The 26722-nt window shown below is 40.9% G+C and overlaps 1 protein-coding gene across 1 annotated transcript in view; it reads right to left on the reverse strand.

Moving 5' to 3' along the window:
* The window catches only part of SPSB4 (splA/ryanodine receptor domain and SOCS box containing 4), a 153306-nt gene extending 127330 nt beyond the window's left edge, over window positions 1–25976 (reverse strand). Inside the window, exons 1-2 of the mRNA XM_036389269.2 lie at window positions 25935–25976; window positions 22885–22960 (exon numbers count right to left, since the gene is read on the reverse strand). The gene's annotated coding sequence lies outside the window, so the exon portion shown is untranslated. The remainder of the gene's footprint in view (window positions 1–22884; window positions 22961–25934) is intronic.
* Between the last annotated feature and the right edge of the window lie 746 nt (window positions 25977–26722).

Consider the following 26722-nt stretch of genomic DNA (forward strand, 5'->3'; position numbering starts at 1 on the left):
TCGCATCAGAATTGAATTCAAGCTTCCCCAGTGTCTGCAATTTCACTTTTTGAAGTGTGGCATGATATGAAAAGACATTTTAATATAAGTTTCAGTAATTTCATAATGTTATCTAAACAATGATTTTACAGCAGACACCACTCATTAATGATGTACAGAAATTTATTTATACTCCTATAAAAAAGCAAGGTCAACAGAAGAACATCAATACAAGCTCAAAGATAAATGCAACACTCTCTGCTACAAGATAAAAAAGGATGGTGGCTAGTGGGGAGAACAAACAAGGGGAAAGAAAAACTAAAGGGTCTTAAATTAAAAACCACTGTAAAAGTCAGCAAAATATATTGTCTCCAGAAGTGAGGGCAAAAAGAAGTGCTAGAAACTCCATAAAGTAGTCTGAAACCTTTTGATACTAACTGACATAAGGAACATGGAAGGTGGTGACAAAATAGTTCATTATCAATGCAAAACAGAGGTGTGGAAATGCTCTGGAACACTGACAGAAAGACCTCTGGCTATTCCCAGGCTGCTTGGATAGCATGTAATGGAGGAACCTTCCATCAGCCTGGAAAGGGAAAAAGCCATGTCAGGGAAAACAAAAATACCCAACCAAACATACAGCTACACTGCTGAACTCCAAATAATTTTGCCTCTGTGCAAACCTTCCACTAAAAGTAAATTAAAAAGTACAGTAGCACTTGCTCACTTAAGGACAATTCTGATGCCATTCCCTGTTGAATAAGGGCTTTGTTCTTGCCACTCAAAGAAAAGTCCAATGAAAAAGAAATAATGAAGACTTAATGAAGACATACATTTTTGTTCATCTGCTCTTCTGCTGCCATACAAATCCTCTACAAAATCTCCAATCATTAACAAACAGAAAAAGCAAATTACTGGAAGTTAACCCAAAGGTCAGCTGTCAAGGCAAAGATGCAGTCCCAGTGAGCAGGTCCTCAATGGAACCAATCTCTGTGAAAGGAAGCTGGCTGGCTTTGAATAGCCAGAGAGCTCTGGGAAAAATGCACCAGGTACAAAATCCAAAGGATGAAACTTCTAAGAGCATGAAAATATTTCAGCATTCCATGAAGGAAATGTAACAACCTGACATTTTATTTAATGCAGTATTATTTTGTATTATATTATGACAGCCTGGTCAACAAAAGAAAAAAATTTTTGTCTTTTCATTCATGGAGAATTTGAAAATTAATCAGCAGGGAACTGAACCAAAAAGAGCAAAACTGAAGGCTTAAACTCATCACAAAATACATCAGAACCTGTGGGGGACTGCAAATATGGCTGATCATCCCATAGAATTAAAATTGCTCTAGAAACAGTATACTGCTACTACTGCTGCTTCTTTGTAGGTTGTTTTTTAAGGGGGGTGAACTTCACAAATATTCTAAGTGAGTAGTAAATTTCCAGCTATTTAGGATAAAATTGACCCACAGTAACTCATGTTATTCCTCCTTTTCCATGACAACATGACATGGAATGACTCTTGGAAGTTGGCTGCAATGGAAAGGTGAGTACACCTTGGCTGGTGTTTGGGCTGTGGCAGGCAGCAGTCTAACCCCACAGGATGGACTGGCATGGATTCACCTTGTCAGGCCTACAGAGACTCACACACCTTGTGGGTGACAGCATTTTGGAAAATAGATGTGCTTTATTATGGAACAGCTTTTTACAAAATTTCACTACTCCCCATCAAGCCTGCAACCTGAATGTTTTTTACATTCAACCCATCCTCCCCATCACCTCTTTTCTATTCAGCTTACTCGTCCCAGCAGCCTTCTTCAAGCATTACTCATCTCCCCCCTTCTCATGCTCAACAGTCAACTTGTTCTGCACAGTAACACAATAAAAAATCTTCACTCTGAACCAAGAGATTTCAAACACCTTAATGAAGAATGCTAGTGGGAAGAGAACTGTATGGATGTGATCCTCAGGAGAAGCAGCATTTCTAGCAAGAGCAGTGAATCCCTGATTATTATGGGGGAGGCTGCCTAGCAGACAGCATGCTGGCCCCTGCAGCCTCTGCTTAAATTTGTCATTTTGTTACTTAGCAGAACACACTTCACATGTGTCACTAAGAACAGGGTATTGCCATGGCAAATATTTCTATATCAGCTTCAACTTAGATGGAACACTGGCTTTCTAAGGAGTTTGCAAATGGAAAGAAGAACATTCATGTTTGCTGGGTCTTTCTATCTTTCTACTGTTTCTGTAGAGGTTCATCTGAAAGGAGAATAAGACAAAGTAAACTGAAAATGTTGCATCAAATTCTCAAGTTCTGTTACTGGTGTCCAGCAGTTAGAATCAGAAAAAAAACGGATTCCATGCAGCACTGGAGTACCTTACATCAAAAAACCAATATGAAACTCAAGAAGTTACAGAAACTGTTGTCTGGGACATGTCTTTTTTGTTCCATATAAAATCCAGAAGGATGACGGGCCATTTTTAATAGTCTCTGAGTCATAACTTTTAGGAATGAAGACCAGAATTGAAAGTTATTTTCAGTTAATTTTGAACAGCTGTGGGTAGACAAGTGCATGAATTCTGGAATTACTGGGAAAAAAATCTGGTATGAGAGCTACAGCGTGACTCGAGACTGAAAACAGAAGGAAATGGTGTTTTGTTTCCCTAGAATCAATCACTGTGGATTGCCTGACAAAATTCTCTGGCACTGGAACAGAACACAATAAAACAGATCTATTAACAAGCCTGGGAAGCACAGCTGGGGTACTCCATTTCCCTCATAGAGGGAAACATTCTCCAAATCCTTTTCCTATAAGGTGTGAGAGGTTCACACCATCATTGAGATGTAAAAAATAAAAAAAAAAGAAAAAAGAAAAAAAAACCAAGAAAAATAAAAATGGTTACCAGAATACAGAGAGAAGATTTCATATTAATTTTTGTGAAAAAGTATGAAAAGATGCACCTGGACCCTCCAGAAGTACCTCCAGTTCTGCTAGTGTGGGCCAGTGGAGCTTCCTAAGGCTTCTCCCCAGGCAGCAATTTGAGAGCACAGCAGGCATTTCTAACGTGGCTCTCTCCTTCCCTGTGTTGCAGGCCACGCACATGAGCTCCAGACTCCAGGAATTCTGCTTGGGCTGCTGTTCTCCACTGCTGGGGATGAGCACTCTGCAAGGTGTCTACTTGAGACAGTCAGAGCTGGAAATTAAAGCTCCCTTTCCAAGAGAAAACTTGTGTGGGAAGCAAAATCAAGTGGTAGTTTGCAAGCTGATTGGGCCAATTACAAAATTCAACTGCATAAAGTTCCCACTGAAGCAGTTGGCTCATCATTATTTGAGTGCAAGACAGGGTCTGGCACTGAGGAGAGAAAAGAAGATAAAGTCTAAAATACTTAATGAAGTCCATCTTCTAAAAAGAAGATGGGACAGTGAAACACCTTCAAGAAACTGCCAAATCTGGGCATCAAAGAACATGTGCTGTTACTTCCATGCCAAGAGTACCAGAAAAGTTTCAAAAAGTCATTTGCTAGGTCTACAGCAGAGCTAGATACAAGAAACAAGTTACAAATCAGGTGAAATGGTGAGCAGGTGAACCATTTACTACTCCTTAACAAATTGCCAAACAGTTGAGGAACTGACTGCACAAATGTTCTTCGCCCATGGGAAACATAAAATAAAAATTCATTGGCTTCAATACTATGAGCAAAGTGTTGCTGTGTGTTTTCTTCTGTCATCTCTGACTCTCCCAAGTGGCAATGCCCTCTCATCACACTCTGTCCCAAGAGGCTCTGTGGACTGCTTGTCCTTGCAGACCATTTCCCACAGCCCAGCAGGTACCAGCAGTCTGCACAACAATTTCATAACTCTGGATCTAGAAGCAGCATGGAATTGCCAATGAAATTAGTTAAAGTAATTTCAAAAAGCCACACAGTGAAAGAAGCCCCAACAAAACAATAAATCATTTCCAGCTAAAACCCAAGAGCCATATCTTTAAAAACCAAAAAATAGAAACACAGCATCATCTAGTAAGAGTGAGGAGCTCTTAGGATTTATTGCTTTGGAAAACTTCATGGAAAAACCACAAAACTAGACCAAGGTGAGATACATTATGAAGAAAAAAGGGAAAGGAGTTCCCAATAAAAGAATCTTTACTAATACACAGAGGCAACATCCAAAGACAGCAGCACACAGGGATGTTCAACCATTTTTTCCCCCGGGGTGCTTTAAAGACTTACAAATTAGAGGTATGTACAATGGTAAAGACATGTAAAGTATTACATGAAGGCATCAAATTATTATTAATCAGCTAAGAAGGTGTGCATTACATTAGACTTCCATCGTCCTGTTCTCATTATTCTGTATATGCTCTGAAATGTATGGTTATGCTAATCTCCAATGCTGTAAACATTCCTGGTTGTAATTAGTAACTGCTGTGACATTCAGACTGCAGTTCTACAAGCAATAAAATTCTCCCAGGGTTTAATAAGCAGACTTTTTGTAATTTTATGTTGAGCTTGGGAAAGTCTTTGGGAAACTTTGTGTGTTGGAATACAATTTCTCCTCCCTCTTCTTTCCGCATGCAGTACCTCTGCTTACAGAATGCTTTACAATTCTCTTTTCTGTGCAGTCCCAGATTTCTGTCATTGACTTTCCCAAGTCCCTCTTCATCACAGAGTCCTTTCCACTATGAGGGACAACTGAAAACTCAAGCTTCCCACTGAATGTGCAACCTGAAACTCTGTAAAGACTTTAGACCTAAAGTATAACAATAAATATTCATTAAAAAACCACTACTCCAAATTCAATGTTGATTTTGAAGCTCAGATGACAACAGTTTGAATGCAACATGGGTGATTTCATAATTACATAGTATAAGCAAAGCCAATTAACTAAACAATTCCAGGATTCCAGCTATCCTTCATGTGACAATAGATCTACTAAATTCTCTATTCTGCTCCCAGAACACCTTTGCTTTCCTCTGGCAGTATCTGCAGGAAGCCTGTATACTTTAACTACTTAAAAAAAAGAATTAGTACAGCACACACTTATTTAATTTCCAATTCAAAGTAAAAATTCTTTTGATTATGTTTATTTTATTTTCAATTTGAGAGAGAAAATAAATAGTTGTGGGTTTTAAACTTTTCTAATTTAAAAAAAAATTAATTACCTGAAGCTCCTGGGGAAAACTAAAATAAGCTAGAACACACGAAAAACCTTTAATTTGATTTTCAGAATCTATGTTTACAATTACAGAGTGTAGTTGTAATTCATGGAGGAATATACAAAACAATATGAATATTACATTTATACTTAAAAAATAGGTCAAAAAGTGTTTGTCAAGTATAGCCTGACAGAGGAATAATATGAATTCATGTCAGCTATAATAACTATCCCAAAAATACACAAAACACTGCTTAAGGCTGTATTTTGTATAAAATGCACAACATAATTCTGTATCTTTCTTACCAGTTAATTAACTTGAAACATAATTCATATTTCAATGTAGGGTAGGAAGCAGGGAGAAGGAGAAGGCAGAGAAATTCTGATTTATCCACATCTGAGGCGATTTTTGTTTTTAACTAGGAAGTTTTGAGATGAAAAGAAAAATTAGAAATGTTAAATTTCTTTTGTGTAGAAATCAGGAAGGCTTGATTCACTAAACCCCTAATCCAAAAGTAAAATCCTACTGAGATGTAAAGTAGTACAGTCAGAGATCACTAGGGAGCTCTCTTAAAGAAATCTTTTAAAAAGAAGAGAGAACAGCAAACAAAAATCTCAAAAATAAGTTATCAAACAAAGATCAGCACTGTGGAGCTGCCCTGTTTCATCTCTCCAGGCACCTCTGCACTAACAAAGGCCAGCAGCACCACATCCATATTCATCACAGCCTCTTGCTCTACATCAGGCAACTTCATTCACATTCAATATACTGAGATCAAAGGCAAATTCCCAAATTTTATGCTCATTTAAAGAATAAAAAAAGTCTTTAGGAGGCATTCTAGGCAGCTCCCAGTTACTGTGCTGATGAGGCTTATGAAATAATTCAGATTTGTCACCACAGATTATATTGCATACAAACATGGATGAAGATGTAAAAGGCCAAAACCTCTCCACTGGTCCTGCTGGGATTGTCTCAGATCACTCTGCCTCCCTCACACAGAGCCTCCTACCGTGGGATTACACCTAAGCCCAGACACAACAAGTGAGGATATCACTATCCAGTTATCATTTTTGAAAAACTATTAATTCATTAAGTTGGTGTCTTCAGTTTAGGTCAAAACTTGATATTCTAAATAACCTTTGTGAACACTGTAAACCAGGACCAGAATCTGGACAGTCACACAGGGGCTGTGTTTGAAGACCTGAGCAATGTTGCTAAGCCACCCCTCCAAGGCTGCAGCTGAAGAGGCAAAGCTCTGCTGCAAGGCTGCTCTGGTAAGCTACTCCAGGTGTCAAACCTCTCTTCCAAGTGGAAGGCGATGGAGACCCAACTCATTATTTAGGATCTGTGATTTTCAGGCTATTATTGCAATGTTTAAAACACTTGGTTTTGAAGCTACAGGTGCCGAAAGATCATTGACTTTGCATGTAATCAGAGCAAAACAGAAATTGCACATTGCATTAGTGATGATATAGCTTAACATCCCATATCAGACCATTAGGTTCCCTAGGTTCAGAATTTTCTTTTAATTTAATATTCTTTCCATGCCTGCACAGCCAATGAGCTTGTTGAAAACTGCTTTAATAAAATTACCCAGATACAGACTCTGCCTGTAGTACAAGTCCATGAAAACAGAAGTTAATAATGGAAACACTGGCAGAAGTTGAGCTATCAGTCATAAACAGAAGTGTAATTACTCATGTTGGTATCAGAAATGCTGCAGATCCATGTAATAGCTCTTAACACCTTAGGATACACATTTCACATCCCAGTATAGCTGCTTTAACAGTTTGCCCTTCACTGCTTTCCCCAACCTGCCTCCTTACCCCCATAAAAGACAAACCCACAGCAAAAACAACCAACACCAAGAAATAGATTTGGTACAGCCCTAAAACCAGAGCTCTGTAGACCATTTGCAAGGAGGTATTTACCCATCAAAAACACAGATCCAAACCAGAGACACTCAATTTACATGACCAGCTCAGAGCTCAGATAAACCAAACATTCAGATGTCAGGGAAAGGAGCTGTGGTCTTTGAAAAATGGCCCAAATTGGATTTAAAAGAGTAAACAGAGAGATTTAATTATTGAAATGTGGACATGGATCTGCCTGGCTGCAGATAAAGAAACCAACACTGCAAAAAGCTGTTCACAAAAATCAAACTCGTTGCACAACGTCTCATTTCTCCCGGGCTCATTCCTGCAGCTGTGAAACATCACTTTATTCCCCACACACCAATTGCTCCTCTCAAAGCAAACATGAACTTCCCAGAGACAGAACCCATAAGAACCACACATCATGGGCCTGAACTGCAGCCTGAACACTGTTCCAGCCTGGCCGCAGACTGATTCTCAGCAAGAAACAGGTTGGAGTCCAGAGTTATTCTAATCAGGTTAACTAAGCCCCTGTGCTAAGCATCTCTTCTGACACTCCATGGAAACTTTTCAGTTTACAGACATTTCAGAGATGAAACTGAGAGCTTCTACATCATATCTTACCAAGGTAAATCAATCACCAATCAAACTTGTAAATTTAAATTTTTAAATGCAAGAAAAGAAAGAAAATACATTTAGGTAGATTTTTCCATGTTAAATTGCCTTCTCTAAAGAGGACTGGTGAAAAATTATCCTCAAATTCCTAATTCCATATAATAAAGAACAAAACTCCTAGAATCAATTAGCTCCCTGAAGTCCATTTCAAACTTGGTTTTGATAAATTGCACCTTCCATATTTACAGAAATAGAACAGAGAAAAAAATATCACGTCCTTGTAATTTACAGAAGAAGTAAGAAAGGAAGACTCTAATTTTATCTTGTATGACAACATACAGGTTTGTACTGTGGAACCTGGCAAACAGGCCCAAGGAGAGATGAACATCTCTCCTCACACTGCCAAGACAGAGCTGTGCTCTGTGCTGTACATTTGTGACTTGCTCATGGAGAATGGGGAGTGCAGAGGCAGAAGGAGTGACTGACTGCCAGCTGGCAGGAGAGCAGTGGGCTTTCTTCTGGTACCCAGCCAAATGCAGAAGATTTGCCAACATCTGGCCCCTTGAATCCATCCCACAGTAATTATGCTGCCTCATCTTCCACCCATGACTTGAAGGAAACATATTCATGGCATTGGGAGGCTTTGAACTCTAATCTTCCTGAAGTCCTAGTACCTACATCAACTCTAACAGGGCAAGGATTTTATCACTGATGCTCTGGAATACAGTACTTGATAGAATTTACTGCATAAACACCTCTAAACTGGAGTACAATTATTAGACAGACAAAGACAGGAGCAGATACTTGTTTTCAGAAACACCATAACCAATACAGTCCATTAATGATCCATCTTAAATCTTGTTTGCTCACTTTCAAACTGATATTTTGCTTAGAAAAAGTGCTAGAGAATTTTACATAACATAATTAATATAACCTTTTTCCTAAGACTAATACTAAAAACTGATACTAAAAACTAATACTAATTGGTTTTGGCTAGCCTGGTGGTATTCCCAATGCCTGAAGCATATGGAAAAGAAGGGTTAATTACAAACAGGATTTTGAGAATTCATAAAATCCATACAAATCAAAAATCAAAATGACAGTCACTGGTTACAGTAAAGATTAAGACTTTTATGAGGGACTGTGATAGATCAACTAGCCTGACAGGTTTTCCTGTTTTCAAATAATTTATCTTTATCCTAAACCTAAGCTCCAATACAATTTATTTTTATTTTGCATTTTTTTCTGTTTTCTCCAAAGCCAGGCTATTCCATTGCCAACTGGCCAACAGCTCATTCACAGACACTGTTATTGATTTCTCTTTAAGCAGCAACCTTCTATGAACGAAAATAATTGATTTTTTTTTCCCTTGTCTTAGACCTGGCTAAAAAGAAATCCTTTGGAATAACTAAATAAAACTTTCAAGCAAGATGAAAAGTACTTAGAAATGCACCTGCCAAGGGTGAAGAGAATGAAGAAAAGCTTCAACAATCAGAACCTCTTCTCCATCAAATAACTCCATTAACTGTATTAAGTACTTTGGAGAGGGGGAAACTATACTAGAAAAACCAACCAAAACAAAATTCAGCTGAAGCTTTACTCATTACCTTTGCTTTAATTTGCTCTCCCATCTGTGGGTGGCAGCCAGCTCTCCATCACAGCGGAATGTGAACTTGTCCCCATCCTCAGGAGAACACAAATTTCTTCTTCCTAGCAAAGGCCTGCCATATTCTATAGCAACACACTGCCACACAAATGAGGCAATCAATTACCCTTTGTAAACAGTACTTACTAAATCTTACAGGATTTTCTTAGAAAAAAAAAAAGGCACTTTGATACCTCATTGGGTTTATAGGACATAATCATCAAGCTGGGTCATCTAACACAAAACTAATAATGTTTGACACACCCAAAGCTATGTGGAGACTGAAGAATTACTGCAATTTACTCCACACCTTCTAAGTCCCAGGGCTGGCCATCCTCCATTGCCAACTGGCAATCCTGTATATTAGCACCAAACAAATCAGCTGCCAGTCCAGCCCTGCCTCCAGTGTATAACAAGAGCACCTGGTACTGCAGGACCAGGGGCTGCCCAGCCTGGCACTGCCAGCACAGCCCTGCCCAGGCCAGCCAGAGCTTGAAAAAAGGCAGAGAGGGAGGATTTGCAGTCTGTCCTCAGTACCTACCCCTTAGCATGTTTATTAGACTGATAAAATTCCTCTTCTGTTAGGAATTTCACCCTAACATGAAAAGATTTATGGAAATACTTCACCTCAGGAACTGGTTTAATGAGAAACTGAGGCCATTTCCCAGTCCTCACATTACTCTCATACCTGCCCTGTATAAATAAAAATCACCATAAATAGTTCTTCCCAAAACAGAATTAAAACTTAAAAGTTAACCTTTGATGCTGAATAAAAAGGCATCTGCCTCACTTGACATACTGCAATTTGCTCCATTAACAGTGAATAATACAAGAAGAAATGAGCCCCCACAGGCATTTTTTGCAATGTTACAGCATAAATGTTTTAAAACTCTACAGAAAAGGTTAAAAGGGTATATAGGAGATTGTCAAACAACATGTGGTCATATCTGGCACTTCTTAGATCTAATGTTGAAGAAAATAAAACAGAAATTAAACAGAAAAAATTTCTAAAAAATAAAAGAAGAAACAAAACATGACAATATCCTTGGCATATTCATTTGAAGTACTGACTAAACGAGAAATTCTGAAGGGAAAATAGTCAAAATCATTAGCCACAATTAAAGTTATCCAATTATTTTAGGAGTATTTACTCTAATTAATATTAACAATGAATTAATTGTGGTTACATAACTGAATGACTGCAAAATTAAGTTCCTTTGAAGAAATACAGATAAGTAAAACTTGTTTTCTAAAATTGGTTTTCTTATTGGGAAATGAATTAATTATAAGACAATCATATCTAGGCATCAAAGCAATGTAGTTATTTATATATTTGCAATGTTCTATTTATGGAGGGAAAGCATTTAAGGCATTAGTTGTTACCAGTAATAAACTCAAAACTGATTTTTCCATTAAGAACAGAAGAATCAAAGCAGACAAAAAAAACCTAAACTATGTAATGAGTGCATGATTTAATATTTTCTTGCTATTAAGGCTACTACTACACCAGAAGATGACCAAGTTTGTCACTGATTGAAACCTTGTCCCAGGCACACAAGGGTGACACTTCTTAACAGTCCAGCCCGTCCAGACTGGCATGATCCAGTTTTGACATTTATCTGCCATGCTTGGCACCCTGCACTGGAGGAGGCACCACATCAACAACAGCTCTGATCTCTGACTCTGGTATTTCCCAAGGCCACAGCTCCTAAATTACACTGAAATTGCTATGTATGGAAAAACTACCCCAAGTTGTACTCTATTTTATATCCACCACTAAAAAGTTAAGATCCCCATCAGCAGGAGAGTTATGCTGTTTAATTTAACACCTGACAGTTTACTAGTTTCACACATTAAACTTACTGCCTCCTTTTATGGCACTGCCAATGAAACTGAACAGATCAACTCCCTACCTAATTACTGTTACCAAATTACACTTGGTATGGGGAGTCACACAGCACCATTCATTATCTGATTATGCTGAATTCCTTAATCAGCAATAAAAGCAGCATTTTTTGGACTACAGACCCATATAATCTCCATTCTCTCAAAAAAATGTCAACTTCAAGTTATTGATTTTCTGAACTGCTTTTTATGTAACACTTGGCTTCTATCACTGATGCAAACTCCATATTTGCATATGCACTTATCATGAAAGCAGGAGCTGATGTATGGCCCAAAATCTACAAACAAAGAGAGCACTGAAAATTTACAGAGCCCCAGGCTCTCTGGGGTGGCTGCTGCTATGGGTTGAGTTGCTCAAAGGCACTGCTATTTTTCACCAGAGCTGGGATGCTTTCAGTTTTATAAATCCTGTATCCAGCCTCTTGGGAAGAGGGCCCTAATGGCAGACCAGATATTGCCAAGAGATCAAACCCTTTACAGTCATATTTGTGCTTAGAGAGGCAAGTAAAAATATCTTGGACTCTCCATAACTTTACTGTGACTTGAGATCCTTAGTATTTTTCATCTTTATTAAAAAAAAAAAAACTATGTTTAAACAAAAAAACACCGTGGGAGACTCAGCATTTCCATTTTAAATACCTTGAAGATTTTTGCTCTTGGAAAAATTAAGGTACTGATTAAGCAGCAATCTATACTATCCCCATTTTTTGAAGTTAGCAATAGAAACTTTAAGTGTCCTAAAATGGATACATTTGCTTATTGAAACAGCCACTAAAGCAACTACGGCTTTCACTGAATTTTCTACAATTTATTGTAGAAAACAAATTATTATTTACAATTTGTTTTAATCAGCAGTGGCAGTGTTAACATCTGCACCACAGCAATCTTAATCAGGAAATACCACACTTAATTCTGTCAGTGTTCAGAATTCTCTCTCCCGAAAGCTCCTCAATGTTTAGGTACCTTGGTGCTGTAATTAAGTGTTCAACTGGCTGTAATTAATCAAGTCATGGTGTAATAAAACCACATGGATGTTTCCATTCAAGATGGTCAAACAATAAGCCAATGAACCACAACCTGTCTAGGAATGTTTACAGACCCCATTTAACTTACTGACATTTTAAAATGCTACATCCTGCAAATTTACACTGGTTCAGGCAATGAATTTTCTTGCATATAAGAGACCACCAAGAAATGCAGGTGCATGAGATTTCACCTGGCCTTAACAGCAAAAAAATCTAATAAACTGATAAATGATTGGATTAGTTCTGCCCCAGGAAGCCAGCCTGGTGCACATACCCTCTACAGACTTACTGTGCACAGTAAGAAATAGAAAAAGTTGTGCTGCATTAATTTCTCATTAGAAACAAGGGGGAAAAAAGAGAAAAACATGCTTAAATACTGAGTGCAGGTCCCCTCCATAAACTGCAGCAGAGCCTACATTTGACAGCACATTTCTCTGCAAAGCACACACTGTAAGAACTGTCCACAGAGATCAATTCCACAGTTCAAATGCTTCATCCATTTTGTGTTTGTTTTAAGCAAACTGGCTGATAGACTTCTAATTATTTTTCTAAAATTTCCTTAAGCCAGTCTGTGGAAAAAAAACCCCAATGAACCAAAAAAAGCCCAAACCCCAAACCACCAAAACATTGCTATGAACTGTGACTGCTTAACCAGACCTTTTACATTTTTGCAGCCAAATTCAAAAAGATACAATTGGGAACCAAAGAAGTCAAAATGGTCTGGAGTAATCAGTGGGCCTTATGTCTGTTTTCTTGCATCTGGAGAACTTTTCCCAGGATTTGTCAATACAGCTCCTCACTGTGCCCTGTGCTACCCTGCCCTGCCTGAACACACAAAGCTGTGAGGAAAATCCAAAACCAAGCCCCAAAAGGGGACTATGCAGTCCCAGCTCTGGTGCTTCCAGACAAGCAGAGTCCAGACAGCACCAAGTTATGGGACATGATGGATTTTCCTTTATGTCTGCACAGCACTGCAAGCTCCCTTCACTTCTCTCCTTTGGCCTCATGGGATTTGGGAGTCTAAAACAGAAAACCTGGAAACTGTAAATGCAATTTCATGGTGTCCTGAAGCACAAGACAGAGCTAACTGTGCTACTGCAGTGTTGTGCTGCCACTGTACCTGGCCCCATCTCAGTTTGGGAGTTTGGTCCTGTACTGAGGCACTGAGCACATGGGGGCTTATTCCCACAAAACTCAGGGCAGGCACAGAGCTGGGTGTGCCTCTGGGCAGTCAGGGAGAGCAGGCCCTTCAGTGGAACAGATTTTGATTACTCCTTCCCAGAGCAGAGTGCTTGCCATCTACAAGGATTTCTTGTCCTTCATGACACTGAGCCTCACGACTGCCACACTCAGACTCTTCCCTAAACTGGTTCAAAGAGAGGTTCATCTTCATTACTGTGTAGCACTGCAATGTACTTTGCAAACCTTTCAGGAATCTGAATACATCCTGGTTTCATCCAGGAATGGAATCCCAAAATTATTCCTAACAGTGGCATATAAAAGAGGAGATAAGCTAAAGCATCTCTGTTGAGTTTTTTGGACCTGTTTAGTAGTCTCACAGGCTTTTCCTCTCTCTCAGGTGGGTCTTTTCCCAGAGTGGGTAGGAGAAAACAGTGATAAGTCCACTAAAGGCATTTTAAGCCAGGCAAACACAGTGTCAACTATTTTGCCATGGTATATTTGAAGATATACTTGAAGTGGGCATAGCATTTTGGTTTGAAATGTAGCTTCTTAGTAACATTTAACACTAAAACCTGCAAGGTTTAAATAACTTATCTGGCAAACTGTTAAATTCCCTTACAGAGTTAGAGCTGGAGGTCATGGACCAACCTTTTCCATCTAGAAGGGCTGTCCTGGTTTTCTTCTTCTGCATCTCAGTTAGGGAAGAAGCCATCTTTAATTGATGCCTCACCTGTGAATAATGTTTAAATATCCTGGCATTGCTACCTACATTATCTTGAAGAGTGACATTTCCAGAAAAAAAATAGTAATAATTAAAACTATATATTCATCATTCTAATTACAACTAAACATAGCACCGTAAATTTAAGCGATCTTTGAAAATTGAGGCAGGACAAGACATAGACTAAATCATCTATAGGTATTGACTTCTCCCACCTACAGGAGCTGGGTGAAAACCACATCATGTCATTATGTAAACAAGCACTGGACTACTTCCAAGGTTATATCCTTCACAGCTGTGAACAAGCAAAGAGCAATATGAAAACACGCAAAAACCTCCCACAAGGCAAACAATCTGATTTGCATCAACCAAGGTACGAAGGACCACATCTTCAGGCTTGCCAGTATTAATTACAAATCAACTTACAAACACCAAGTATGATGAAAGTCATTCCAGTTACACGCTCACGAACACAGAGTATTTGCAGAGAAAATAAATCTCCAGAAATCCTATCACAGACAGAGTTATTTATTCTCTGCAGAGGAAGGCAGTGCTACTTCTCTGACATGGTTGGAATTACTGCAGGCAAGCAGCAAAGAAAACTGCAGGTGTTTCTGCTTTTTAGAACATTTAAAGTTCCTTCCACTAAATTGCAATGTAATTTTTAAATAGTTTTTGAAGAAGCTATTCACAGTCCATCCCAGAGGATAAACATTTCACTGTGAAGTCTTCCTGAGCTATCAAAGTCATAAAGGCTACTGGAAAGTGCCAGTCCTAATGCTACAGCCATGATGCTGCCTTCCAGACCCAGGCCCACAGCATTGTACAAAGAAGGGATATCTTGTCCAACTGGAATTCCTTCTACTCCAGCACGTAGGCAATATCAAACGCTTTGTCTCTTTCAACTGATCCTGTATCCTTTGATTAAAGGTTGTTTTATAAATCTTGAAATTTCTACCAGAGCATGTTTCTAAATAAAGTGTTTCTAAATAAAGTTCTACTTGAAAATAAAGAAGTACTTCAAATATTTTCTGGAGTATGACTTCCAAGTTGTCAACCAGTTTCTAGTTCATCTGAGGTAAATAATCTATTAGAAACACACTGGATTTTTGTCGTGCAAACATTTAAATCTGCACATTGAGGCTTTTCTTCTGTTTCTGCAGATATTTGGTGTCTGTCAGCTAAACCTACAACTGACACCCATACAGTTTCATGACTGAATTTGTGGGGAGAGAATTCAGAGAACAAAATCCACATTGTTTCTGTTACAAGCAGAAGCCTTTTCCCTCTCACCTTTGATCACATCTGAGCCAGTTATGGTGCTCTCAGTAGAGAGAATCAATTGCTTTGTGGACTGACAGGTTTGCAAACAGAAAGCCCAAGTTATAGCTAGAAAACACATCTACCCTAAAGGAGTAGTTTCTCTCCTTGTGACACATCACAGGAGGCACAATGGAGCAGAACTCCTCTTAACTCTAGAGAAAGCTTTCCTTTTGAGGAAGCAACCATAAATCATGTCACCCTGACCCAACAATGGCTGAAAATTACTGTGCTTCTGATAACCCCAGAGGATAAAGGAAAAACCACAACCAGTTTCTGAAATTCCCTTCCAAAAAAAAGCAGAAGTTAGCCTGGTTTTGAAGAATTGCCTCCATTTCTACAGATACGATTTTGTGGCCAAAGTTATTTGCAAGTATAAATTATGGGCCTAGTCCAATACTTACTGAGGCCACCAGAAAAAGGTCCTATTGATTTCAGTAGGGCTGAAATAAAGCCTATATATCAAAGTGCTGCTCTTCAACAAAAAAAAATTATTTCTGGATAAGTGCTGTTTGGACCTGGAAAAAATTGTGGATAAAATTTCAAGTCCTCAACGTAAGAGACAAAATTGAGTTACATATAAAAGTCAGGATCAATAGCTGTCAACCCTCTGGGCTTGCAGGGCTTTATTACTGTTGTGCAAAAAACCTGATTTTGGATTGGCCACATAATTATTTACAATATTTTACCACTTACCCTCTGTATTTCTGCCCCCCATAAGTAAATCCAACAAACAGAGAAAAGACGAGTATTTTACATCTTAATGATGTCTGTACTGGCACCTTGGATGCACCTATTTTAGTGGGCATAAAGCAAATTATTGCCCACTCACAACTAATTTAATACAAATACAGCCAAGAACTTCAGCCAGCACCTAAGGGCAGGTCACTATCTTTACCTGCTTGCTGTGAAACAAAGATACCTTGAGTGTCTTCATAAATGGAAGTAACAGCTTAGAAGTAATAAATACTCACATTTTAGTCAGGCTTACTTGAAGGACCTGGATGAGCTTAGTGATTTTTCTGTGTAACAACTAAATATTAAGAAAAACCTCACCCTTGAGGATGTATTTGCACAAGCCAACTAATGGCCTCTACTTATGCTGAATGTGAATATTAAAATACTTAAGTTTAACATGAATTAACAGAACATGGAAATTCTTGAAGTCTGTTATATATAAGCACCAAGCAAGTCAGAAAGGATACTGATAGAGTAACTGAAGAATACTGGTAAGTTTTTACATGACTTAGAAAGAAAAAGAGATTTGATGGATAAGTCTTCAAGTCAAAAATATATTTTGGTGAATAAATGTTATACAAGTGATTTTGTAAAGCCAGTAATATTTGAGGCCAGATTGTACCATTGGAAGAGTACACACCCAGCTGAGTACACACATCCTTGAGTCTTCCCCCAAGAACTTGAAATAACCTCAAACTCCCAATGAAGCTTTTAAAAGTGACAAAAACAGGCCCAGAGAAGAAACCAACCAGTCTTGACAGAAAGTGTCATTAGAGCACTAAAAAGAAAAGGCTGAAATCATCATTTACTTTCTAAAACTCTGAGTGAGGTCCCCTCACCCCCTGTTCTTCAAAGTCAACAGATGAACTGGAACGATACAATGCAGACATGCAGGAAGTATACAGAATACTTTTGGGGAAAAAGTGGTTAAAAAAGGGAACATTTAAAAATTGGAATAATCTGAGGGAGGTAACCAAGGAGAAGGAAGTAATAGAACACATTCTGAGCAGATTTTCTGCCCTAACACACACACACAGTTTACTATGGCTACAATTTACTATGGCTAAAATACCATGGCTATTGCTGTTACACTATCAGCACATTCACAACACATCTGTTTAATTAAAAATAAATGATGGTCTATAGGGATTATAAAAGTTTATACTTCCATGGAAAGAACGGTGATTTTTAAAGTGCATCTCAATGTAACACAAGCTAAGCACATGCACTGCTTTCCCTTCTACCACAGGGAGCATTTACAGTGACTACAAATTTGCCAGAATAACATTCCCAAGCAGCACTAGCCTTAACTTCAAATACATCCTAATTTCCAATAAACACATGCTTATTTTTGCTAAGAACATTATTGCTTATCTGATAAAATATTGCAAGTTCGATACTCATTTGAAAACAAATAAGGGAGTATTTTTTTTCACAGCTGGGCCACAGGGAGCTTAAATTTACTATTTATTTGATTTCCTAACTTCTTTTGAATGAATTTAACTGGACAGACTGCATGAACCTGATGTGAGCTCACACAGCAGTTTTACTGGAGACTGGGCTCCTTATCTTTTCCAGCCTAACAAAAAGAACTTCCCCAAAACAGCCTAACAGGCTCACCAGCAGCCATAAGAACCTCTGGCACCTGGGGCTCAGTCCCTTCATTAGGATTGCTCCGTTTAAGATACTTATCAGAAGGCAGGACTAAAAGGAAGCTTAGTGAGGAAGAAAAGAACATGACAAAACAAGGCACTCCCTTCTTTATCCCTTCTGCTGCAAAATCCCCACAGACCCCTGAACTCCGGCAACTCTGAATGCATCCATGATCAGACCTCAGACAGCCCTTAAAGAAAGGCATAAAGATAACAGGTTATATAAGTTTTTCTATTATATAAGTAATTTATACTTTAGAGTCCACAGTTTGGAAAATTAATTCTGTGTCTACAGCTCTTTGCCAAAACCTTTTTGAAGGTAAGAGAAGCACATTTAGAAGTCTGCATTCCAGATGCTTCAGGTTCCTAAATGCTATTTTCATAAGCAACTTCAGTACTTTATCTCCAACTCACCTTGATTTTCAGAAGCCTTTTAAGGTGTTTTTGAAAGTGTTTCAAATTAACCACAGATCATCACAGCTGCAATTACTGCCTCTTCACTTTTCCTCCTGGTTCAAAAGAATACCCTGAACAAAGACTTGGCTTGTGAGATCAATACTACAAGATTTGAACGAAGAATCTCTAAATATATTCATTTGCAAATTAGCTGTACTGCAATTTCCTTTAGAGTAGCAAAATAAATGCATTCCTAGAGAATTTTTATTGCAGCATAGATTGTTAACAATCTAGACTATATGAGAGGGAAAAAAGTAACATAACTAGGCAACCACACAAGATACAACAAAGAATTTCAGCATCTGAAGTGATAAAATATTCCAGCCTAACATCCATTGAGCTGAATTTCAAAGAAATGGGATTAAGACAACTTTGATACAGATTAAGGTCTTCTCTAAAGCCACATGGGGTTTGTGCAGCAGGAAGAAATCCGGAACTCCTTTAAGGGCAGGTGCTAACACTTCCCTCTATACTACTCCACCACCAAGAGCGTTTCCTTCAGCACTGACAATCTGTAATTGAGCTGACAGGAAAAGAAGGAAAGAAGTCAGGTGAGACTAATGGCTCTATTTAACAGCAATCTAAAGTAGCAGTGCACCTGAAGTTGGGCAATCTTTCCAGAAAAAAAAAAAAAAACAAAATTCAAGATAATTACTTATTTTTGAAATATGACAACTAATCCTACTAAAAATAATTTTAATAAATGCTAGTAATAAGCAGAATCAAAACCTGAACAGGATGCTGAGTATATTAGAGCATTTAAAGTAGCAAATGCGTCTCACAGTGAAAGTATTTGTAAAATAAATGGAACAGTAATGTACTCTTCCAATTCTCAATCCAGTCAGCAGCAGAGACCCCACAGAATGCTGGCAGGACACCCTCATCTTTAGGAATCAATGCTTTCAGTGAAAACCATAAATATCTGCTATCCCAAAATATTATCACTTCTGATTATGTCAAACAATTACATTCCAGTGTTAATCAGCACACATCAACCTGCAATTCTTCAACAAAATTATTTACTCCTCTCTATAAAATACATCTTGTCTGTAGAACAACTATGAATATTTCATGATGTGCAGTTTTCAGAAGCAAATGTTTTATTTTCATTAACTTTTGCTTTATTCTGCTCTCCAAAATATTTTATGTCTGACCATTCAGACATTTCTAGAGTAAATAAGTGCACTGCAATCATCTGAATGCATCAGGAGGTAATTTGTTTGACCCCCAAAACCTTCACACATCTTGATCTGTGAATATTAACTCATAATTCTTACACCTCTTACACTTTACAGTGAATATTTTAGTAGCTTTATTCACACAGAGTAATAACTTGGTGCAATTTGTGTGCATACACCAAACACATCTGTATGTAAAAAAGGATATATAGGTGAGTACTTCCATGTCTAATTAAATGTCCACACAAAATATACTTCAGTAGAAAAGTAGAGCATAAAAAATTCAAGAAACTTTTCCAGGTTGAAAGTTGCACATGCAGTCCACTGACAACAGAATGAGCTGTTGGGGAAGTTCCACTTACTCACACAGTCCTAAGTAGCCAAAGTGGTGTTGAGAAAAAGTATCTGGAACCCAACAACTCCCAAAGAGCTTGCTCTCTTCCATTTATTATCAAACCAGAAAATTGCATCCAGCAATTTTGTATTAAAAACACCAACCCAAAACACCTACTTGTATGAGAAGTCAGAAGAAATGGGACTCGTATTTCTCTGTGATGAGAGTGCACACAGCTCATTTTCTTCTGCAACAATCACCTCTGCTGTCCATGGAACAAATAACAATATAAAGTGTTAAACCTGTTGCAGCTGTCCAGGTGAGACATGGGAAAGGAAGAAGTAGTCATGAAATTACACAGGAAGAGTCAATAACAGTTATTTGCCTTTATAAGCAGAAGTCCACATCATTCCAGCTGTAATTAAATTAAAGCAGTATTTTGGATAAACAAAACTTGTGCAGGATCTGCTGTTGCAGGAACCTCTGCCCCACAGTACTAAACCCAGCCTCCCTGGACTGCATTTTTGAACTGCTGATCAGGCTCCCTGTGTGAACAGACAACAGCCCATCCCTCATCCCATCTACTTCCACTCCAATTCTCTGGGCCCCAAGCAAACATACAGGTATCAAAAATGCTATAATAGTTCTTAAAGGAAGGCAAAACTGATCCATGTTATTTATGCAAAAAGAGGCACTGCCTAAAGCAGGCTGGCTAAGCAGCAGCAAGGCTTGTTAGCAGAATTGACATGGGATTGCTAATACCCTTCATTCCCCTAGGAGAAGGAATTATGTACAAAGAAACAACCTATGACTTCGTAACCACCTTTTAAAGGTGTGGTTTACTTGTCAGGAAGCATTGTACTTGTCAGAAAGCATTCACTATTCCTAAACTGGATATTATTCTCAGTCAACAAAATAAAAATGAGTGGTGTTGGTTAAGCACTGCTCTACCTCTACCTGAAATCTTCAGATTTCAGGTTATCACCTTCCCTTCTCTAAGGCCTTGATCCCTTGAGAATGCCTCACAGCCTCTTGGGTATCCAAGGATCATAATTTGAACATCTAATTATCCTTGTGAGCAGCCACTGTAAGCATCAGCAAACTTCAATAGAGCTTTCAAAGGGCACTATGCAACACAGCACAGCCCATTTATATGAAGGTTAATTGGTCTTTCAGGAGCTCACCCTATTTGCTAAAATAACATACAACTCCAGTGCAATAAAGTGATTTTGTTCCTTTGTCTCAAAGCTGAAAGACTTTAAAATGCTGGCTGCCTTCTAGGGCAGAAGGGAAGCATTTAGGGCATATTTGGCTATCAGTTACACATTTACATTGTTCAACAGATGTTTAAAATGGATTTGCAGACTATAAAGCTGATTATTCACCAGCAGTCTGTGATCAGACCATGTCTCAGCAGAGTTTTAAAGAGCAGTTTAATAAATAGAGAATAGGAGATTCTTAACAAGAAATGACACCTTTGGGTTTAAGAGGCATATAATTGAGTAGGCCAAGAAGTCAAAGACACTCAGCTAACACTACACAACTACTGGAGTGCAGCAGAACAGGTCTCCAGAATAATTTAGGAAATGTCTGCTGCAATCTTTGTTTTGTGCTGCAGCACATCTACATTTAACTTTTCTCACAGACACAGTTACATCTGTGTACATTTTATCCCTGCCTTCCAGAAAAGGATCTGAGATAGGAATTCTCATCAGAATTCACTTAAAAGAAAATCTGGAGTAACTTTACTGGAAGCACATACTTCATATGGGACACAAAGAAATAGAACACAAATAAATAAGAACAACACAAAAAAAGAAATGAGCACCATGTATTTTACTGCATCCAGGAAAATATTCAAAATCAGGGCCTTGAACACAAACGATATTTATCTCAGGAAGTAAAATCACTCTGACTGGAATATTTGTACTGAAAGCTGAGTTATATTACCCCTGTTCCATGCAAAATCAATTGCCCTTCACACTTACTATTGCCTATGAATTCTGCCTTAAGGGCTGCTTAACACATGATCAACAGGCTTGGAGATGGAGACTTTTGGGGAAGTTACCAGGAGCTTTATCAGTAATTTTGACCAGGATCAGTCTTTTCACCATCAGAATCTGCAAATTTGTCTACAGCACAAACTCACAACACTTTTGATTGGGCAAAACCAGTGAGCTTGTTAAACCCCAGTGTGGCTGCACTCACTTGGAATTCAAATAGTTTGCTCTTTCAAAATTAAGACAAACTGAAGGGACAGTATTTTAATTTATGCTAATTAGGAGCAAATTAGGTAATTTGGATAAATAATCTAAAACCCTTGAAGGAATGCATGCCATTCAGAAATTACCCTCCCAGAAGCAAGTTCTGAACTACAGGAGAGAACTCTCTCTCACTCACTTCAGTATCTGAAACAAGAACTCAGAACTGCTTGTAAAGTTTGTCTGTGGAGATTAAGAAAATGTGTTGGCCTAAAATCAGGCACTAAGTGTTTCTGAAACTGAAGAAGTTCCAAAGATAAATGGATGCAGCACGGATATTTTAAAAGTTGATAACACATGAATGTCCAAAGTCAGAATCAAATATTTAGTTCTGTTAGACAGAAGAAATACTTTGCATTACACTGCTTTAATGTATGAGTTGTTTTACCAGTGTTGTCTTATATATTACAACAGTTCTATTATCATTATAGTGCAAGGACTTCATAGCACCAGAGTTTCATACCTCCTCCATGGTTCTTACAGGCAGCTCCTCTAAGCACTGAGTGTTCTTGGTCCTTGCAGCAGCCATCTGACACCAGTTCTGATGAGTCCACTCTTTTATACCACTTGTTCTTATTGGTTACAAGTGTTGCCTGTTATCATCTGACCTGCTCCTAATCGTTAGTAATAGGGTCGAGCTGCAACTCATTGGGGGCTAAGATTACATTCTACATTACCCATACTGTGTCCTCCTATGTACCAGGAGTTGGTAAACTCATACAATAAACCAAGCCTACATAATAAACCCAAATTTATAAACCAAAGGACGTGAGCACAAGGACAAGCAAAATGGTAATAGAAAAAAAGTGAGCTTTTATGAAAAAAGACAGCTGATGACAACTAACCTGATATTTTGATCATGCAGCTCTAATTCTTCTAGGGCGAGTTAACATTTAGAAAACATCAGTCCCAGGCTTGCATCTGGAAAATAAATTAGTGTTGGTTTAGGAACTTCACTACCTATCCTTATGAAGGCAGCAAGAAAGTAGAACTTAAAGTCTCACATGATAAAAAAGAGCTAGAAACCAGCAGTGCAAAACAGTAGCATGCAGTTTTAAAAAAATGTATATTGCACAGCTACAAAATTGCTCATGTGAAAATGATCAAAAGTAACAGTGCAGCAACAGAATTCCTGCCTGCTTCTCCACTGTTTTTTATCAAACCAGATAAAATTGCATCCAGCAATTTTGTATTAAAAACACCAACCCAAAACACCTACTTGTATGAGAAGTCAGAAGAAATGGTAAAACAGTAAACAGTTACTGCATCAGTAAACAGTTACTGCATCAGCTTGAATATGGGTTAAAATCCATAAGTACATCCTTGTGGAACACACAATGAGCCCAGCTCTCTCCTCTTCAGGTTTGGTCCTGCTGCCACTCTAATGACCTATGAAAATTGCTTTTCGTTTGACAAATTCAGAATCAAAACACAAATGTGACCCAAAAATCAAGCTTTGCCACAAATTCGTCTGTGACAGCATTTAACTTCTAAAGCCTTCCAGAATTAAATAAGGATTAAATACCACTAACGTCAGATGCAGAAGTGAGCATAAGCCTGAGTAAGTCTTCAGTGACAGCAGCCTCTTAGTCCCAATGGTCCAGAGGCATCCAAACTATTTTAAGGCATTATTAATGAAGAAGCTAATTTTGATTTATTAAAAGAGGTGCTTAAATACCTAAGTTTCTCATCTGCCACAGAATAGGAAGGCATATGTAGTTTTTAATATACTCTGGGTGAAATCTCTCGATGCAGTAAGTGGACACAACACTCGTGCCACTGTAAACCACTCATTACAAGGAGCACACAGACTCCTGCACACGGGGAAGCAGAAATGTAAAAATACAAAGGATTCATTTCTTTGCACCACAAAATCTGTGACAGTTCAAAAGTCACCTGGGCTCTCAGGGCAGTCAATGCAAGACCAGGGACTCCACCTGGAGCTCTCTGCTTCTTTTGGATCCTCTGCGATCTCATAGGTATAGGAATAATGACAAAAGGAAAATGAAAACCAGGATTACTCATTAAGATGCATCTGCAACATAGCAGAAACAAATGTTCCCTTTTAATCCTGAATATTCTCCTTAAAGCTCTTTGGGTTCCGTGTTTTCAAAAACAATGTAAAAATATAAGTTTAAGGTATTTTGACTTTATTGTCCAGCGCTCAAAACCAGTTGAGAGGACAGACTGAAGAGAACTATTAATGGAATTGTTCATCCCTTCGGCGTGCTGACCGAAGCGCCAAGCTGTGCGATGTGGCATCAGCAGCGCCCTCCGCGCTGCGGGAAAAAGGGGCGGCGACAAAACCATATTTTAATATTCATTCACGAGCGTGAATGAATGCTAAAACAGCGTCCCGGGGAGACGCTATCGCTGACAGACCTTTGGAAGGAGGTCACCCGTGACACTGCGGGGCAAAGCCGCACTGCCTCCTCCTCATCAGCGGTACTGGAGTAACGCAGCGAGCGCTCATCGCTTCCCGGCGCGGTGCCGGCTCCCGCGGGATGCTGCTGCCTCCAGGGCGCTGCAGCTGGAGCATCACCGCCTCCGGACCCGCTGCCACCCGGGCACGGCTCCGCTGATCCTCCCCCGCGCTCCGGGTATGGCACATTGCCTTACTTAATAGGTGAAAAACAGCAAGGCAAAACAGCAACAAAATACGTCCGATAATGCTGCCAAAGTGCAGTTTAAATAAAGCTGGTTAAATAGGCAGCATCAAGTGCACTCAGCACACAGCTGGCGAGCAGCCTTCCGCACAGGAGCGTTCGAAGAGCTGGGAGGGAGCAGCGAATCGCGGGGGAGGGAGGAGCCGGCTGGGGCCGCCCCGCGGCGGCGGTGCCTGAGGGGCCCTAAGGGGCGGCGGCTGCCCTTGCCTTACAGCGGGCACCGCCGGGCGGGCGGTACGGCTGTGCCGTGCCCCCTCACCGCCGGGACCGGGCTGTGCCGTGCCCCCTCACCGCCGGGACCGGGCTGTGCCGTGCTCCGGCTGTGCCGTGCCCCCTCACCGGCGGGACCGGGCTGTGCCGTGCTCCCTCACCGCCGGGACCGGGCTGTGCCGTGCTCCGGCTGTGCCGTGCCCCCCTCACCGCCGGGACCGGGCTGTGCCGTGCTCCCTCACCGCCGGGACCGGGCTGTGCCGTGCTCCCTCACCGCCGGGACCGGGCTGTGCCGTGCTCCCTCACCGCCGGGATCGGGCTGTGCCGTGCTCCCTCACCGCCGGGATCGGGCTGTGCCGTGCCCCCTCACCGCCGGGATCGGGCTGTGCCGTGCTCCGGCTGTGCCGTGCCCCCTCACCGCCGGGACCGGGCTGTGCCGTGCCCCTTCACCGGCGGGACCGGGCTGTGGTTTGTCCCCTCACCGGCGGGATCGGGCTGTGCCGTGCTCCGGCTGTGCCGTGCCCCCTCACCGCCGGGACCGGGCTGTGCCGTGCTCCGGCTGTGCCGTGCTCCCTCACCGGCGGGACCGGGCTGTGCCGTGCCCCCTCACCGCCGGGACCGGGCTGTGCCGTGCTCCGGCTGTGCCGTGCCCCTTCACCGCCGGGACCGGGCTGTGCCGTGCCCCCCTCACCGCCGGGACCGGGCTGTGCCGTGCCCCCTCACCGCCGGGATCGGGCTGTGCCGTGCCCCCTCACCGCCGGGACCGGGCTGTGCCGTGCTCCGGCTGTGCCGTGCCCCCTCACCGGCGGGACCGGGCTGTGCCGTGCTCCCTCACCGGCGGGACCGGGCTGTGCCGTGCCCCTTCACCGGCGGGACCGGGCTGTGCCGTGCCCCCTCACCGCCGGGACCATGCTGTGCTGTGCCCCCCTCGCTGCCGGGGCACTCCGCGGAGCCGCAGCCGCCGCCCCTCAGGGACCGCCCCGCAGCCCCAGGGCCGCCCCGGCCCGCGGGGTACTCACCGATCGCGGGCAGCAGCGCCGGGCCGGCTCCCCGCACCCCGCGGGGCGAGGGGGTCCGGCCCAGGATCCCGGGTGTGCCCGTGCTGGAGAGGCGCCCGCTGGTCCCGGGCGTTGCCCCGGCGCGCTGAGGGGAGCCCGGCCCGCGGAGCGAACGGCCCCGCGGCCGCTCAACCCCCGGGGAACGGCGGCCGCAGCCCGGGGCGAGGCGGCGCCGGTGCTGCTGCCGCTGCTCTGCCGTTGGAGCTCTGACCGCTCCCGAACCGGCACCGCTCCAGCCCAAACGTGCCTTCTTCGCTCGGCTGCTCTTGCCCTTCTTACAGAAAATAGCGTGAGGTGACACTGAATACTTCTACAGACATCTGTGGAAGTATGTAAAGTTTTCGATTCTGGAACGCAGAGAGTTTTACCGAATAGTTTGCTGTAGATCACCGTGGAGAGGCAGTCGTCTGACACATGGAAACAGAAGGGTCAGAGGTATTGGAATAGGTATCTGGGAGTATGGAATGGGTTGGCATCTGGTAGGAAGTTTCTAAGCTTATAAATGTGAGTTGTGAACATCTGTCTGCTTCATAACCTGCCCCCTCAGCTGTAAGAAAAATCAAGTAATACACAAATGAAAAAGTTACCAGCTATCACGCAGGAAATTTGATGCACACTGAAGGGAAGTATATCCATCTTATGTAATTTTTATATACTTCTATTAAGAACCTGCATAAATTAATAAACACTCAGAGCTTGTGTTTTAAACCATATTAAAAATGTTCTGTTTCCACAAGCACAAGGAATCT

The sequence above is a fragment of the Molothrus ater genome, chromosome 10 (genome assembly GCF_012460135.2).
Source record: "Molothrus ater isolate BHLD 08-10-18 breed brown headed cowbird chromosome 10, BPBGC_Mater_1.1, whole genome shotgun sequence".
Lineage (NCBI taxonomy): Eukaryota > Metazoa > Chordata > Aves > Passeriformes > Icteridae > Molothrus > Molothrus ater.